The following is a 17985-nucleotide window of genomic DNA, read 5'->3' on the forward strand; positions in this document are numbered from 1 at the left end:
CTGTCACTTACATATTGTGGAGGGTATAGTTTTACCAAGCACCTTGGTGGGTCCTAGGACAAATGTGGGACCTCACACCTTGACCCCTTCCAAGCTGCAACCTGGGATCTCTGCTTCCTGGCCACTTCTCCTCCGGAGGGGAAGACACTTTCCTCTGGAAGAGCTCACCTTCCCAAAGCATTGCCTAGCACAGAAAACCCTCCAGAAGGCAACTTACAGCTGGGAAACCCATTTTCTGATGGTCACCTCACTTGATTCAGTGGTCTTTGGAGCCTCTCAGCCTGCAAGATTAGTCTGGATCGTTACCAGAGTGTCTCAGAGCAATGATTTTGATCAGCAGCTCTTGAGTACAACAGTGGTTCCAAGCCAGAGCCCTTCCACACACGAGGAGTCACATTTCCACCAGCCAGGCTGCTTCAGTGCAAGGAAGATGCTGGTCACCCTTCCAGAAAAGCACTCTTTTGGGGGACTTTTAGAAATACAGATCTTACCTGCCTTTTACACTTCTTTAAAGAATGAGATGCAAAGCGATCTCTTCCCCAATGAATAAAATCACTGAATTGAGAAAGGAGATGTACCAGGTGGCTCCCACTCTTTCAAAAAAAAACTTTAAAAAAAGAAAATAAGAAAGAAAGAAAAAAGGCTTTGAGCTGTTCTTCAAAGGCTGTCTGATTTGCTTTGAATAATATAAAATGATGATGGAGGGAAAAAAGAGAATATTAAACTCAAGGCTGTAAAAGCTCCGCACTCAGCCTCATCCACTGAAAAAGATCCACATACACTTTTCATAAAATAACCACAACGATCCCTTCTTTTCTCCGTAACAGCTGGGGCATCAGCAGCAATGCAGAGCTGGGTCCAAACACGGCACGAATAACAAAAGCCAGGGTGCTTCATCCCAGGAGATGTTTCCTCTCCCGGTTACATCTAAGTGCCCCACACCTCGCTGTGGGTTTCTCCACCAGCCTCCCCAAAGTGGACCCTTCCTGGGCCAGAGCTCCCAGACATGGGAGGCCAGATGCAAAGAAGAGGGAAAGGAGAGACACACAGAAAGAAGGGAAAAATGAACGAAAAAGTATTTTCTTCTGAGCTCCCCCGAGAAAATTAGTGCGAAGCAGGAAGGAGCTGATTGCTGTCAAGGCCTGCCAGAGCCCAGATAGCTGGCTGCAGTCCCCAGGTGCAAATGTGATAATAGCCAACAAGCTAAAATCATTAACAGTAACGATTGCCTCTGAAAAGACCCCAACACCTAGGAGGAAAAACCAGTGACAGGAGAGGAGGAAAAAAAAATAAAAAGGGAAGGGAACAATTGTAATTCCGTCTTAGCATTTCTTCACTCTGCTTTCCGTAACCCTCTGATCCCAATAAATACTGCCTCACCCAGTTATGTTTCAGTCCAGCTTTCCTCAGCCACCACTCCCATCAGCATTTCTTCTCCCTTTATTGGCTGGTAGGAAAGCAGAGGGAATGAGGGTGAGGGGGGAGATGGAAATGTTTGGTGAAAATAGCCATCAGCTTTAGCTGGCTCTTAAGTATGCTAACTGAGTAAAAAGAGATCTTCCAGTTCTCGGCTGGATGATCCCAGCCCACACGATAAACAGCTGGGTTGTCCCCACACCCCATGGCATGTGACACAGAGGGAGGGGAAAAATCAGTTTCTCCAGCAGAACTCTAGGATTGCTTTGGAGGCCTTGTAGGTGGTCCTGCACAAGCCCAGATCTGCCTATCCGGAGAGCAGATGAGCTCAAAACTCAGTGTATCTCCCCTTATCAACACTGAGCTCCACCAGCCAAAGAGCAGTAGATGCCATTTAGGTTAATATTCTTGGATCCAAGCTAGGACAGACAACCTGGACAGGTGCACAACCAGATAGGTAAAAAGATGGTTGAATGGCTGGGCTTAGGATGTCACAGTGAAAGGGTCATGCTTTATGTGGAAGCCAGTGATAAATGGAGTACCGCAGTGGTCTATTCTGGGACCTGTCCTTTGTCACTTCTTCAGCAATGACTTGGAGGAGGCAACGGACTTTGCAGATGATGTCTGACTAGGGGGACCAGTCTGAGCTAAGCTGAGACAAGAGGGGTTCAGGCTGGATATAAGGAAAAACTTCTTCCCTATGAGGACAGTCAAGCATTGGAGAAGGCTGCTCAGGTAGCCTATCCATCCCAGAGCCTATGTCGTCTCCATTCCTGGAGGTTTACAAGACCTAACTGGATAAAGCCCTGAGCAACCGGGTCCAAACTCATAGCTGATCCTGCTTTTAGCAGAAGGTTGGACTAGACACCTCCTGAGGTCCCTCCCAACCCGAGTTATCCTGTGATCTGGATCAGATGCTGATGCCTCTCCTCTCAGGTAGCCCCCTGGGTCACACAGCCAGCTTCACCACTCTTGCTCAGCAAGGGCATCTCTGTCCACTCCAACATCCTGATGCTCTTGGGGATGGCCCTTTCCTACTGAGGAATTCTTCTGTGACAACCAAAATTGAGAAGGAGGCCATAATTAATTTGAATGCTCCTCCTGCTCTGTGTCAAAATTAAATGTCCTCAGATTAGCTCCTCATTTGCACAGTCTGCTTAAATCTTTAGCAATTCATGTACCACTCTACGAAAGCTCAGAGAATTTCCTCTTGATTCTCAACCCCTTGCCCTGTCCGGGCCTTCTCTTTTTTCATTCTTCTCTCAAAGCACACTCCGGGTGAGCAGCCTTTGGTCAATCAACTACTTCTGCAAGGAAAAGAAAATAACATTAGTTTTTAAAAGCAAAAACAACAGACTTTGGCTCCAGTTTAATTTGTGAGAACATTTATCTGGCACTGAGGTATGGGATTTTATGCTTTATCTTGGTACAGTCCCATGTACCAAGCGGCTGTATCCCATCCAGGGGTAGATGTGCCTGGTGATGGGAAGAGAGAAAATTATAAGGCTGCTCCTAAAATGTATGGGCCAGAGCACACTCTGCACAAGACAGTGCTAATATTATGGGGAGGGGAGTACACTCACCCTAAAAATCCCCAGTATAATGCAAGGCTACATTTACTATGTTCTCTTTGGACCCATTTTCCTTTTTGCAAACAACAATTCTCTGCAAAGCCGTGGCCAACGTTCAGGAAAGAGCACTGAAGTGGAGCACCAGGAGCTTTTTGCACCAGTCACTGAGCCCATTGCTAAGCTGCTTTGTGCAGAAGTTGTAGAAATTGCATCCCACGCTGATGCTCACCTTCTTGGGGAGCTGGCGGGGAGGACTGGGTTCCCTTCCAAAGATTGTCAGGGCTCAGAAAAGCATTTAGCAAAGCCACACTTAAACTGTTTGGATACAGTTGGAGTTTGTAAAATGGGGAACCCTTCTTCCAAAATGAATTCCTGGCTTTGGATTCGCCTGATGTAAAGAGTGTAATTTTCCAGCTCAGAAAACTCTGAGGGATGGGAAAGGTCCCCAGTCTCCCTGCCCAAGACCAGCAAAACCACCAATTCCCAGGCTGTTCCTCGGTGGTTTCCTCCTGCAGCTCATCTGCCCTTCTGCATCTCCAAGTGTCCTTCAATACGAAGTCCCAGGCTCAGTCTTGTGCTAGGAGAACATTGTACCAGCAGCCACAGGAATAACTAAGTGTGAGGCAGCATGATCTGGTAACAGGGAAAACAGGCAATGACCTGCGGGATTTGTCTTAGCTCCTCCATGACCCGCTAAATGACCTTTAGCACATCATGTTGGATGACCTCTGTCCTTAGCACCCCCAGCCCCTCACAGGACTTGTCAGTGCAGTGTTACTGTAAGTGTTCGGTATCAGCAGCACACCCTACTCAGGGCTTTCAGAGACCTTGCAAACCCCCACAATCCACATGGCTCCCTAGTGGCCTTGGTGCAGCCCACCTCACGTGCCCAAGCTCCCCAAAGGACCACAAAGGCTGGCCCAGAGCTGCTCTTGGCATTTTCCAGGGGGACTTCAAAGAGGCTTGGGCAGCTTTTCCACAAGGTGCCCCATCTGGTGTCTTACACTGGCTTCTTGACTATTGATCAGGAGACATGTGAGTGGGTTTTAGGTGGTGTGGTAATTTGTGGGATCTGTCCTTCCCCAGCTGGACTTTACATTGAGATCTCAAAGGCCTCCACATATGTGGGTCCTGAGCTCCAAGCCACAGGATGTTCCTCGGATGCTCCACATGCACTCAAATTCATGAACTTAAGAGCTTTGTTTGGAAATTAGAAAAATCCTCTGTGAATATGCATCGGCACAAGGCTTGAAGGAACAGTCTCATGAGCTTCCCCCACTCTGAACCCCTCTGTCCCAGAAAGGCGAGTTGGCCAGTTTTCCTCCTAAAAAGAAGTGTCCATGGATACTTTACAGATTGTCTCCAAGACATTGAGTCACTCATGTCAGATCCTCAGTTTGAAGGGATCTGATTTCCAGAAAGAAACAGAAAGGGGAAAATAAGAAGATAAAAGTAAACAGAAAAATTCTTGTATCTTGAAATGGGAACCAAAAGGTGGAGAAATACCACACCACCAACTCCATTCAGAAAACTTGGCAAGGGTTGAGACAGACTTCACAGCCAAGTAACTGATGGCAGGGATAAGAATAAGAATCTGTCAGAAGTGTAGATAGGGCACACATCACCTTGGTATCTAATTAGCTAAATCAGTCTGAGTCTTCACTCAAAAGTAAACTTTTCCCAATGTCCAAAAAAGCTGATTAAACTTAAAAAAAAAAAAAAAAAAAAAAAACACAAAAACAAAACCAAGAGATCCCAATCAAGGTGATAGGGACAAAACTTGGTCACAACAGCAAAAATTTGGGGGCTATTATCTCCAGTTTACGTTCTCTATTGAGATTTCCCATCTCAGATGAAAGACCTGCAATTTTGATTTTTTAAGAGTATGTCTGGGCATTTGCTCAACCTGTGAAACCTCCACGGCATCACTACAGCTCTGTACAGACCAAGATTGACTGTCTCATTTTATAGTGCATCCTGCTTCTTAGACACCTTCTATCCCCTCACAAAACAGCTGGGAACACAGATATTCCCAGTATAATCACACCCAGTCTCAACATCTCATGGCTTGTCCACATTAGGTTATTCAGTGTGAATTAAATAAGTTATATTGTAAAACAGATTAGTCAAAACACACCAGCAGCTCCTTGGACACCCTCATTTGATGTCAAAGAGGTCTCTCATCTCTTTCAGTTCATTCCCTAAGATGTAAATTAAAGGGGTCTTACTTCAACTTATCTTAATTCTGAGTGCTGAAACAAGGTCCTGATGCAGTTTAATTAATCCCCTTTAAAAGTGAATTTGAGTTAATTCTCCCATGGGTCTCAAAGTAGACAAGTGCCCAGACATCACTACATGGCTTAATGTTTAGCATGAGGTGAAATGCTTTCAAGGTGAGCTACTAAACCCTACCTGAAGATTTCATTTTCCTTATTGCTGGATGTTGGAGGAAATGTTTTAATTCAGAGAGCAATTACAGGCAGTGCTGTCATGCTCATGGTTTGATCATAAGCTTGATGGTGAAGTGGAAAGGTCACAGCTCTTGGAGTCAAGTGGTAGGATAATATTCCCACCTGCCCCATAAGTTTACAGCTCTAATAAACATTGAAAAAAAGCTTTGAATTGCGATCATAAAAGCAAAAACAAGGCCTCAAATGTATTAGTATTTTTCTAATTCACACATTTTTTGTATACTTCTGGTTGGCAATATAACATACAATAGCATCTGCAAAACACTAAGTACTAGTTGAATAGACCAAATGCTTAGGAAGGGAGCCAGAAAAATGTTCATAGCAAAATTTACCAGCCCTTAAATTTAATTACAAATCCAGAACTAAAACTGTGTTCAATGAAAATTTCACTGTGGTGGGTATAGTGAAGATGAGCCTGAGCCAAAAGGCAGCAAAGAAGCAAATCCAGACCTCAGAGATGTGTCTCAGGCTGGAAGCCTGGAGGTTGCTCTGAACTTCACAACTGTGCAACGAGACTGAAAAAACCAGACCTGAGCACCTCTTATTTTGAAGAACTCAAAATCTGTGTTAGACCTGAAGGTCCTCGGCTGAACAAACCATGCTTTTGCATGAAGTGGGGCCACACTATGAGAAAGTCAGATGAGACTCATCAGCTTTGGCTGCATTTCACATCATCTCTCTGCTTTCCAGAATAATCAGTTGAATAGCAAAAACTATTCTCTCACCCAAATTCATGACACACCACATCCATTAGTCATGTTGGTTGACATGGTTCCGTACCACAATATATTGACTCACCTCTAACTTTGATGGGAAAAGAGTTATTTTTTTGTATGCCTGATGGAAGCAAACAGGCGTTCCAGTTTTGCCTGTGTTTCGTCACCAAGGGTGGCCAAAGAGCATTTTCAGAACTGAGGGACCCACTGCAAACCCAGGCGCACCGCCTGCACCCCCCGCCCCTCCCACAGGTGCCACCACCAGCTCTGATGGGGATTGCCAGGGCCACTGCAAATTTGAAATTCAGCAGCACCACACGCACAGAGTAGGCAGACAAGTGAGATCTGGCACGTACCAACAAATCCACACTGACAGACATTTTTGAACCAGTCCTTGCAAACAAAAATCTGACTTTTCCTGGCTCTTTCTTTTTCCGTCTCTCCAGTACCTGCCCACCTCCCACCCAGTGGCCAAATCCACAACGCCTTCAGTGGCTTTAAAGAGAAGACTCTTTTTCTTTTTTTTTTTTTATTTCTCCCTCTACCAGATCTCATAGGGGATTGTCTGCCCAGTATCTCTGTACAGGGAAATTAAAACAAGAAAATGAAAAGTCAGAGGCAGGCCCCTCCGCCCATGGCAGCCTGTGAGCCTCAGCTGTAGATAACACCGGGCGCTGGGTCACGTGCAGTCCTGTCGTGCAGAAATTGTCTAGCAGAATAGATGGTCCTGTAGTTCTGCAAGACTGTCTACATTTATTAAACGAAATCACTGCCTGTTTTCTGCAGCATTAAAAGTGAGCTGGAGTACAATACATTTATTGATCACTACCAAACACACCCTGGACCTTCCTCCAGCTCCCCCTCTCCTGTTTATTCAAGCAGAGCCCAGAGCGCACATAGACACCTGCATCCCCAGGATGGGATGTCCCCTGTCCGTGGAGCAGGGGACCCAAAACTGCTGCCAGACCTCTGTGTTCATCTCTCAGCAGTGGTGGACTTCCACAGACAGGGACTGGGGGGATGGAGTCACAAGGCAGGAGAGGGAGAGATGAGCTGGTGATGGGACTGTTGGGCAGGCAGGACACATCTACTGGAACTGGCAAAGAGGAGGCAATGGGTATTAGACCCCTGGGATTAAAAGGAGGAGCACAAATGAGGAGGAACCAGTGGAGAGGCTGATGCAGGCATCTCCACAGCTTTCCCTGGGCTGGGTATCAGGAGCAAGAGCAGGGCTGGAGTGAGCCAGCAGCAGAAACAGATGCCAGAAAGGACACGCAGCATTGCACAGGGTGGAGAGAACAAAGCAGAGAAGCCCAGATCCAGGCACAGCTTGTAAGGCAGCGACTCCCGCTTTGTTACTGCTCCCTGACACCCTGGGGACCCACGGCAGAGAAACGAGCCCCTGGATTTATCCCCCTTTCCCAATTAGCCTCATTCCCCCTCCTCCTCTCCCTCCACCCTGCTGGAATCAATCCTCGTCCTGGCATTTTAAAGGGCAATGTGCACGCTTTATGGCCGTCCCCTGTAAAACCATTCTACATGATAACACATCCAGCCCTTTATTAGGGATGTTTGGCAAGTTTATTGGCCAGACATTTTTCTGCGCTGACAGATGAGGTCCTGCCATCACTTCTGTGAGCACGTGGGGCCCTCTGCCATCCCCTGCTCCCCTCTCCCGAGCCGTCCAGCCTCGTGGTGCAGGCAGCCCATGGCCATCCACCGTGCTCTGCCAGCCCCATCCCTGGGCAGCTGAAGTCCTCGGATGTCCTACACCTCACCCACAGCCAGGCAGGGCCATCACCTTCCGCTGGAGAAGAGCAGCATGCAATTACCCCCTGCTGCAGACACATTTACTAAAGACCCATTAACTCTTTAGAGTCAGGGAAATGCTCTTGTCTCCCTGCACGGGCATCCTGGGGGGGCAGATTTTCACATCACGGCAGGATGGCTGTGCACAACTCCTCATTTCTCAACAGCAAGGCTGTGCATTGGGGAGCTGGAAGGCTTTTAGGTACCTCAGGGGGGTAATTGCTGTCATTAGATACCAGGGAACCAATTGGCCTTTGCTATTTTGGGCACTGTGATGCTTTGCCCCACTCAACCCCGATCCCAAGATCACCACAAACATGAGACCCCGTTCCTGCAGTACTCCATGAAGAGATGAAGCAGGCTGGGACACAAGCACTCGGCAGACATCTACATGGTACAGAGGGGCTCTGCTTTCCAAGAAAGCCACAACCACACTGCCGAAGCGGATTTGTCTCAGACCTCGGATGCTGGCGTCACCAAGGCTGTCTCTGTGCCCAGCTCCTCCTCCACCCACCCATAAGGACCCCCTTGAAGCCAGGAGGACTTGAAGCAAAACCAGCCACAGGTTTTATCATCTTGCGTTCACAGCCATCCACGTGCATAACAACAAGTAGCAGGGCCAGCAGAGGTTTAATGAGGGCTCAAGGATTAAAAATGGAGACTGAAATTTACCTAAGTGCTTACCTGGTGCCTCCTCACCACACTTCAGGGGCGCTGGCAACCGCTGAGGGATCTGCTCCCCACGCACCATCGTAGCCAGGGTGGATGAGGTCCCTGGGAAAGGACTGCGGCGGGTGCTTGAGGTCAGGAAAGGGCGGGTGACCCCAGGCTGGGAAGCAAACCTCTGGCTCGGGTCCCGCTCTGGCAAGGCAGCAGTTCAGCAGCCGCCCTCCCAGGTCACGGCAGACAGTCCACGTCACCGTTCGGGTGTCTCGATTGCGCGTTGCACAGTAAAACGGAGGTGAATATAAGGCTGCATCGTGATTCCCACCCTGCAGGGAGCTTTCTGCCCAGCTATCGGTTTTGCTCGCTGATCTTGACCCGTTGTCGCTCATTTAACTCTCGGCGGTGCCACTGGGAGGGGCGATGGGCTCCCCACACTTGCCAGTCCCCTGCCCGGTGTTGGTTCACATGGCACATTCCCAGGCTGTGTTTTTCTTAAGTACTGTAAATCTCTCACTATTATTCTCCTACTTGATATAGTGAACTGTGTCATTTTGAAAGGAAATACATAACAGTATATTAAAGAAATCATGGATCTCCTCATTCATGTTTAAAACAAATTTATTACAATGTAAGAAACCCTGAATAGCATGAATTTATTATAATGATTTAAGGCTCCTGGCACTTGAGTTAAAAATGTCTCTCAATAAATAACTTTCCCTTGAAAATACAGCAAATTAATATAGTTTACCATTTCCAAAGTTATATAAATCCAAGAGGCTTAAATCAACAGTATGCTGGATAAGATTACTGTTGCTCAGCCAGAGCCTGGTATCGCAGCTCAGAAGGATGGAAAAAGTAGTGCAAAATGGATGGCTTTTTTTTGGTCACCTTTCTCTCCCTTCCACCACCCTAGGTTATGTCTGTTCTGTGAAAGTCAAACTAATGTGAAATGTATGAAAGCAGCTGTGGCCTTTGTACACAGATATCATTAAAACAGAGCAGCTACTCCGCCATCAGACTCAACAAACGCTGCTCTGGTATTTCCCCGACGTGCTTCTAACACGCACGGCCCCGTTGCTGTCGGCAGTGGTGTTTTAATTTGACTGCAAACCCAGGAGCCGAGATGTCTCCAGCTTGGCTGCCTCCAACTCTGCCGCGGTCTCTCAAGTCCAGAGCAAACCCAGGGCTCTCTCCCCTGCAGCACTGGGGAGCGTGCGAGGCAGCCGTGGTCTCAGTCAAGGTTTTGCAATAACCCTCACCGTAAGGCTCCTGTGTGCCATTCAGATGGGCCAGCACGCCACCTTCTCTCTTCTCAGGGGTCTCCAACTCAGAAAAAACAGAATGCAATGGCTGCTCATGTTTAGTAGGGTACGTGCAAAAACACATATTTAGTGGGTTTGTACAACACTATAGGGGAACTATATGCACAAAAAAAACATATGCATGAACACCCACCCACACTCAGGTGCAGGGATCCCCACGAGTGAGGCAGCGTGTCAGGCCATGTCAAGGGGAGAGCCCGCCTGTCACCCAGGGCTGGATCCCGCTGCGCAGGGGCAGTAGGAAGGGAAGTGAAACCCCACACGTGGCCATAGCCATCGCTGGGACGGGCAGGGGTTTGGCTGGCGCAGAGCTTGCCCCAAAAGCTGCCTGTGGAGCTCAGCAGCTCCCGGGGACAACAGCCTGTGCACATCTGTGCATACTAGGAACCAGATACTTGCTCAGCTGTGTGCACAGCTGGGTGCCACCAGCACCTGCCTCGCACAGAAAAAAGCTCACACTTGCTCCCTCTGTGTGGACCTTCCCACTTGACAGGTTACCACCGTGTGGGCAGCGAGAAGGGCTCAGCATCACCGGCTGAAAAACCTGGGAGCCCTTCCCAATCAGCCCTGCTCTCAGCAAGGTCTTCAATGGCTCTTTATTTTTTGAAGGCCTAATTTTTTTCCCTTTACTGTCAGTGTGTCAATTTTTTTTGACAACATGGCTGTTTTAAACAATGTACAGTACCAGTGACATTCTGACAGTGTCAATACAGCCAGGGTACACCCACCTGAGCTTTTCAACATGGGAAGTTAGGGCTGTTAAGAGTCAGACTGACAGCCTTGGTAAATTCAAGTCCTCTGTACAGCAGATGACAAGGCGTTATTAGATACAGACAAGGCTTTCAGGTCACTCAGTCCATCTCCCACCCCACCTTTTAATTGTCTCTCTCACCCACACTATAAATATCTGACTCTTCTCATCTTGTTTCCTCATTATATCAATTCCAGCAGTCCCTGATCATTTTTATTACTCCTCACTGAAATCCCTCCGATCTGCCAGTAAACTCTCTGGTAATGAGATCCCTGTGCTGAAGGCACTAGTGCAAATAGAGGGACACCAGACCCACTGACAAGGAGCCATTTCCTCCGCAATTTGGAGGTGTCATCACCTCCTCACCTGCGGCTCAAAAGTCTTCTCATCTGTTTTTGTGGCTATCAGGTATCATCGCCTCACGTTCCGTTCACTCTTCCCCTTCTGAGGGTTTCTGCTGTCTGGGTCTTCCCCATCCCATCAAGCATGTGTCTTTCAGATTGTTTTCAAGGTGGCTGAGTTCACAGATGCTGCACCCCCAAGTTCACACTCCATCCCAAATTGAATCCTGCAATCTTTTTTTTTCTGCTTGGTATTTCTACTTGACGTTATTTCTTCCTCCTCAACTCTTCTAAATTTAGCAGAGTCTCCTGGTTTCACTCACAGACTTTCTGCTTCCAAGAAACAGAGCCATGATCTGAAGTGCAATGAGACCAGGTACCCAGCCCAACACCTCCAAACAAGGCTCCTGAAAGCGTCAAAAGGGAAATACTGTGCAGATGAGGCCACACTGTCATCGTTCACAGCAACAGCACCTGCTCTAGTGTAAAACCTGCAAGGTGCATAAATGCTGGAGAAAGTTAAAAAACAGGCCCCCCCAAATCATCCAGGGGCTGGAAAACAGACGCTAGGACACAAGGCGTAAAGGACCCCATTTCATCGAAGAGAAGGCTGAACCAGGAGTTTATGACTGTGGGTGGGGTACTTACTGTCTGACAACAGGGGAACTTTGCAGTCTTGCTTCTGAAGGCACAACTAAGTCCAGCAGCTGGAAATTAAAGTTAGACCAACTCAACCTCAAAATAAGGCAGTTTCATAGCAGCAAGGATAGTTAAACACTGGAAGATTTTGACAAGGTGCTTTTAAAATTTCAATGCAACTTCCTCGCAGTCAAATCTAGCTTGAGAAAGAACCAGCTTTTGTGTCTGTGAATTCATCTTGCCCTTTCCTTCCTTACCAGATCTAGCAGAGGAGAGAAGTTCCCACATTGTCCTTAATGCTCACGACACTCAACACTTTGTGTTTGGACAACGGCTTTAATCAAATCCACACTTCAAGGTTTTAAGGTAGTTGCCAGTAAGCAACCAGGAAAGATAACTTTTTCCAATTTTTCACTTATGTCCTGTCTGCAGTCAGGAGACCAGAAAGAATGAACTTACACTCTAAGACTGGTTATTGAATGCTATAAGTGAACAAAATGTTTTTTTCACATACTCAGAATGACTCCTTTCATTTAAGGAAACCAGGAATTTATGGCTTTCACTGCAGCTTGTGAAGTGCTTTGTCTGCTGGGACTGTCTGGGCATGTCTAACCTCATGTATGTCAGGGCCTCACCTGTCAGTGAGTTTGTCCAGTTTAGTTCCCCAATGCCTGAAATGACCCCTTCAAGCCTCAAAATATATGAAGTCTGAGAGCTTTGGCTTCTGTTAGATGGGAAATACTGGCCAATATGCTTCTGCTTTAACAGCTTACAGTTCACAGACAAATTGTTGGTGGATATGTCCAGCACATTCTGCTGCACATAAGATAATATAAGTCACAGCCCCCTTGAGATGTGGCAAACACACTTCCCCAACAGAACCCAAAGCATGCTGTGGAGGGAGGCAAAGTGGCTTCCCCAGAGCTGGGAATCAAATCCAGTTCCCCCACATCCCCATCCTCCTGCTGCAGTTGGGACGCAGTAGCATCCCCTGTGAACAACTGCGGGAGCTGTCAAACACCAACACTGACCAGACCAAGTTGGGTTTCTTGCTCTTTTTTAGCCAACTTCTGCTTCCAAACACCCTCCCCAAGGATCGCAGCAAAAGCTCTGCTACACAGCCATGCCCAAGATGCTCAAGGTAGCCTGTTCTCTCACAGCTACATGAAGCCGCAATATTGTAAAACATTTATTGTCGTTGTGAGCAGATAAGACTTCAAGAGATGCAGGGAGCAGCTATGGATTGGGAGAGGCATTTTCCAGAGGAGAGCCACCTAGTCAGAGCAGAATTCTCTGCTTCTGCCGGTTTAAATCACCTCATTCAATATTCTATGTTGTCTTATGTAGCATGCAGTTATGTAAATTTATAAATCATACACTAATTAGCACACGATTTCATAAATTTAGTAACAGTGAAAAAGGAGGTTTCTAACTAACCAGGCTGTGCTCTCTCTCCCCCTCAGATGGTACAAATTCAAACACTGCCTGGAGGTCATATTTCAGAAAATCTTTGCTGCAACTTTTAGAGTTTAACCCTGGGCTCATGTGTGCTTTCAAGGGATATCTTTTAGATATCTCAGGCTCAATCTTTCTCAAGCATAGCTAAGCCCTTTCCTCTCCTTCCTTAACACCAAACCTCCACAGCTCACTGGATGACTGCAAATTTTGTTTTGCTTGTTTCTCCCTTATTCAGATTCTTGCTATACCCAGTCTCACATTCTTCTGTCACCTAAGTCCACAACACCATCCCTGGATAGCAACTAAATTCAGTCCATGCCTTGGTTATACCTGGGTTCTACCTATTACCCTCCTTGTGCTCCAGCCTCCCTGTCTAGCTACTCTAAAGGGAAGCAGCTGAAGTCAGGTAATTTCTTTCTTTCCCTGATTTACCAGGTATCCTTTGGACAGTAGCTCCCCAAATGCAGGAACCTGATTTGGAAAAGGAGTGGAGAGTCAAAAACCTCTTCTGGGAACTGGTACTTGAAGACATTTCTCACTCCAGGCTATGAGCACAAAATCCGCCTTCATCAACTTCCTATATTTTAACAACTCATCTCTACCTTCTGGCTCAGCTCCACTGAACCTGTACCTTCTGTCACCCTTTGGTACAGTTCTCTGCCTTGCATCCTTGTCCTTTCTTGCCTTTACCTCCATCCTTTCTTCCTCACTCTTTAATTACACCTTTTTGTGCCAAAGCATGGTGCTGGCTCTCCCCTTCTCTTCTCTTTTCTTTTGTATTCTGAGACCTCTCCCCCATTTCATGCTCCAAAAGAGGTCTTGCCCCTTCTCACAGCAAAACCCATGTCCTGGAGAGGAAAAGAAGGCTTAAAATTAGTTCCTCATCTGTCTTAGCAAACCGGAGATTCAGCATATATGTGACATGATGATGCAGAAAGTGGAACATATTGTCAATGGCAGAATTGACATCTGAGTTGGACAAAACAAACCAGGAGATAAGCCAAATAAACAAAAGTCTGGAAGATTAAATGAACCCCCAGATAATTTATTAGATTAAGACCTCACATACATACATAAATATATGCTCAAGATGGGATTCATCAGTGAGACTGGAGAGGCTAGAAGTGGAAAGGGTCTGATTGCTACAGGTCCACGGCGTGCAAGGTGCACAAAAGCAATGACGACCAAACACAGAAAGTGTGTGTGTGTACACGCCACTCGGGAAGAACACAAAGTGAAGGCATGGGTAGAAGCCTTAGCAGAAGTCATGTTACTCCACAAAGCCTCATGTAAAACACAGCCCGATGTGTAGCTGAAGCATATTAACTGGGAACACTCCGGACAAAGAATCTATGGTGGGACTAACTCCCTCGCGGCAGCTTCCTCGTCCAGGAGCTTAAACTTAAAAGGACACTGTCAAGTGATTGCTATTGCTAGTTTAATTTTTGCATTTCCTCTACTGTTTTAGCAGATGGAAAACAATTCCCCTCCCAGTCCCAACTACTGATTTTGTCCTTTCCTATTTGACAATCATTGATTTTTTTTCTAAGGCTATAAATGTTTTAATAACTTCAACTTTGTAGTGCCTCATGGCAAAATATCTTTGCTTGCACTGGCTGCTAAACACTATTCCTAATGTACTGCTGATAACTAGAGCAAGAGCCAGCATTATAAAAAATGATTTTTCACAGGGTCTACCAAATTAATAGCTTTTGTTTCTTTGTCCACATCTCACAGACAGTTAAAACAGGCAGGGGTTGACCCATCAGACATTTCAACCACCTTAATTCTAGAATTCTTGGCTTCGTAAAGGTATGCCTCCTGTGTGGCTCTGACTGATGGACAGCACCTTGAGCGTAGAGCCCACAACTCTGACAACGTCCCTTTAAAAAGAGCTACTACCAAAATATAGATTCAAGTCAAAAGTCACCATCAGAATTAGAATTGTTAATGAATAAAAAGGATCATAAGGAATCCTAAAGCAGTTAAATATTGGCACCCATAAAGAGCCAAAGAATAGAATGCTCCCACGCAGTGTTCTCAACTGGGTACACAAAAGCACCTTTCAAGAGATATACATGTATTTTTTGCTGTTTCAAAAGCAAAAAAGGTCAGTCAGCACTTATTAGAAAAGGCAATTAAAGTTTCAGTCAAACTGGAAAAGAGAAGAGAAACAATTGGACTGAAATCAGAGAACTGTTTCTTTGTGAGTGCCAAACCTGAAAAAAAACCCAAAAACCAACAAGACTAAAACACACCAAAACCCAACCCAAAACCCTAAGATCTATGTGTTGGTCATTTCTTCATGGTCTTCCACAGCTTTCCTGCTGCTCCTTGTACATTCTTCTCTTCCTTCCCCTCCCTTTCCCTGCCCTCTTAAAGAAGCAGACTACTCAGCCAGCAGATTGAGAAAACCTATTTCCCCACCTGCTATACTTGGGTCAGGGCATTGAATACATCTTTGGGGCTTTAAGCAGAAACCTGTGCCTTCACAGGCTCAGGGAGTAGAACAAGAGGGACATTCAACAGCAGACCGACATATTGGAAAGAACTATAATACTTCACTGACAGCTGGACAGACCAAGCAGGGCCTTTCCACAGTAGTCATTTTCTGGTCCAGTAATGCTGCTGCCCTCCTTTAAACTCCTCCAAGCAGCTTTTAAAATTCAGCTGGGATGCAAGAAACGGATATCACCTAATTTGTGATTAAAACTGGGCCTGAACGAAACAGCTCAGGGTAACTTGAGGTTCATCCTCCCCCTCATTCTCCTTTTGTTTCATTGCTACAAGAGCATGGTGCTGCCAGGGGCGCGTGGCTAGACATGATGCCCTGATGCTCTCATCAGAGATGCACCGCGGGCCTCATTGCCAAGACTTGCTAGCTCCTCGCAGAGCACCAAACGTTGCGCAAGAGCGAGCATGTGGGAGGCAGGCAGCAGCAATACCCCAAGGATCGGTACAGCAACTCGCTGCCATTAAGATAAGCAGGGTTGCCTAAAGAGACTGTCAGAAAAGCTGTACTGGCCCACGAAGTGGTGTTTGCGAGCAAATGGCCTAGAACTTGCCCATACTGGCTCAATTCTACCTTTCCCTCGCTGCAATTTTACTGCGCAAAATGAGTATTTTAGCCTCATATTTCTAGGAACACATGCCGGTGGCTACTGTTACAATAAAATATGAACACTGCATTGTGGAGAAAATGACCATTAATCCTGTAATCTGCAGTCATTTTTACCAATTCGGCACATTTCTTTAAATAACCAAGTACATGCAGTAGATGGAAGTGCATTTAAATAAACTGAAATAGATACAGCATGAATAATTAAAGCCAGCAGGGAAATGTGCATTGCGAGCCACTAGGGGAAATAATTACTGATTTGTCTTATTTACAATGGAGCCTGGATACAGGATCAAAATAGTGCAAGTTAGTGAAAAAGCCTTAAGACTGTTCTTATACTACCACTACTATATATTTCATCTTGAAAAGTACATCAAATAGGTTTTGGACCACTACACTGTCTGAGTGTGTTCTGCTATTTCAGGGTTAGGTTACCCAGCACATAAACTCTGTCAAATAGCACTGATTTAAAGAGGAATGTATTTCAGACGGATGCCTAGTACATCAACCTGCAACATTGTCTATTAATATTATTAGACACTGCATAGTTGAGCTTATGATACACCCCCTAAAAACCCAGCATGTTAAATATCAGAATGTTGAAGGGAAAAGTAGGTCATAAAATCACTGAAAAAAGTACTAAAGTGCTTGTACCTTTATAATATGCCAGCTTTTAAACAGACTTGTTTAATTAGAAAATAATCTACTTTGAACGTGGTGGTTCTTGAATGTTAGGCAGTTCTTGCAAACTGCTTTAGAGCTAAAAATCGATAATGAAATATACTTCCGATATGAGGCTGGCAAAACTGTGACTTCAATCTATTAGAAAATGTTGTAGATTAAAAAAACCTCTATTTTAGAATGATTACTTGGCACATGAAAGGTTTAAGAAAAAAAGTTAAAGCTTTCTGATTGGTCCACCCCAACAATGTTCTTGCACCATGATTACTAAACCCAAAATGAAACTGGGTGCTAATTAGCTATGTTTTAGAAGAGGGAAGACAAGCAGTTGTTACTCAAATAATTTAAAAATTGTACTTTAACACAAACAAATCGGCAATAAGAAGGTCTGAAAAATTCTATAGAAGGGCTCTAGACCAATGAGACGGGTCAAATGAAGAAAATCTCCTCGAGAAGCCGGCTCTCCTCTAGCTCATCTGCTCTGCTTCTGGAGCTGTGAGGGGTCTGGTACCAAGTCGACGGCCTGTGGCTCACAGGACGAGGCATGTGCATTTTGTTCCTGTCGTAAGATTCTCTGCAGAAGTGTCCTGGGGCAGATATCGGACTCATAGCTTCAACCAGGTCAAGAAGACAGGCTTCGTACCTACAGAAACACACCAAGAAAATGGAGCTCCATTAAACATCACAGCATCACGCAGGAAATCGAATCCAGTCTTCCTGCCTTCATAATTCAGGCTAGACCTAGATTCGTCTGATGGGGGCCACCAGCACAGAACTAATTTTGCTGTATGGGTTCCTATGAGGAATACCAACACAGAGGTAGTGAAAAAGAGGTGAGCAAATTACGGGTGCTCTGGTTACTTTAAGCTGTTTCATCAGCTTTTCCATTTGAGGTGTGTAATGTCTTAGTCGCTCTCCGGAGACTGAGGACAGACCTCACAGATGTGACAGCCAAATACACCGAACGGGGACAAGGCAGACCCACACAGGTAATGGTAAAGTGACTTATACACATGCTGCACTTTT

This window comes from Pygoscelis adeliae, unplaced genomic scaffold, assembly GCF_000699105.1.
Source record: "Pygoscelis adeliae isolate BGI_AS28 unplaced genomic scaffold, ASM69910v1 Scaffold68, whole genome shotgun sequence".
Lineage (NCBI taxonomy): Eukaryota > Metazoa > Chordata > Aves > Sphenisciformes > Spheniscidae > Pygoscelis > Pygoscelis adeliae.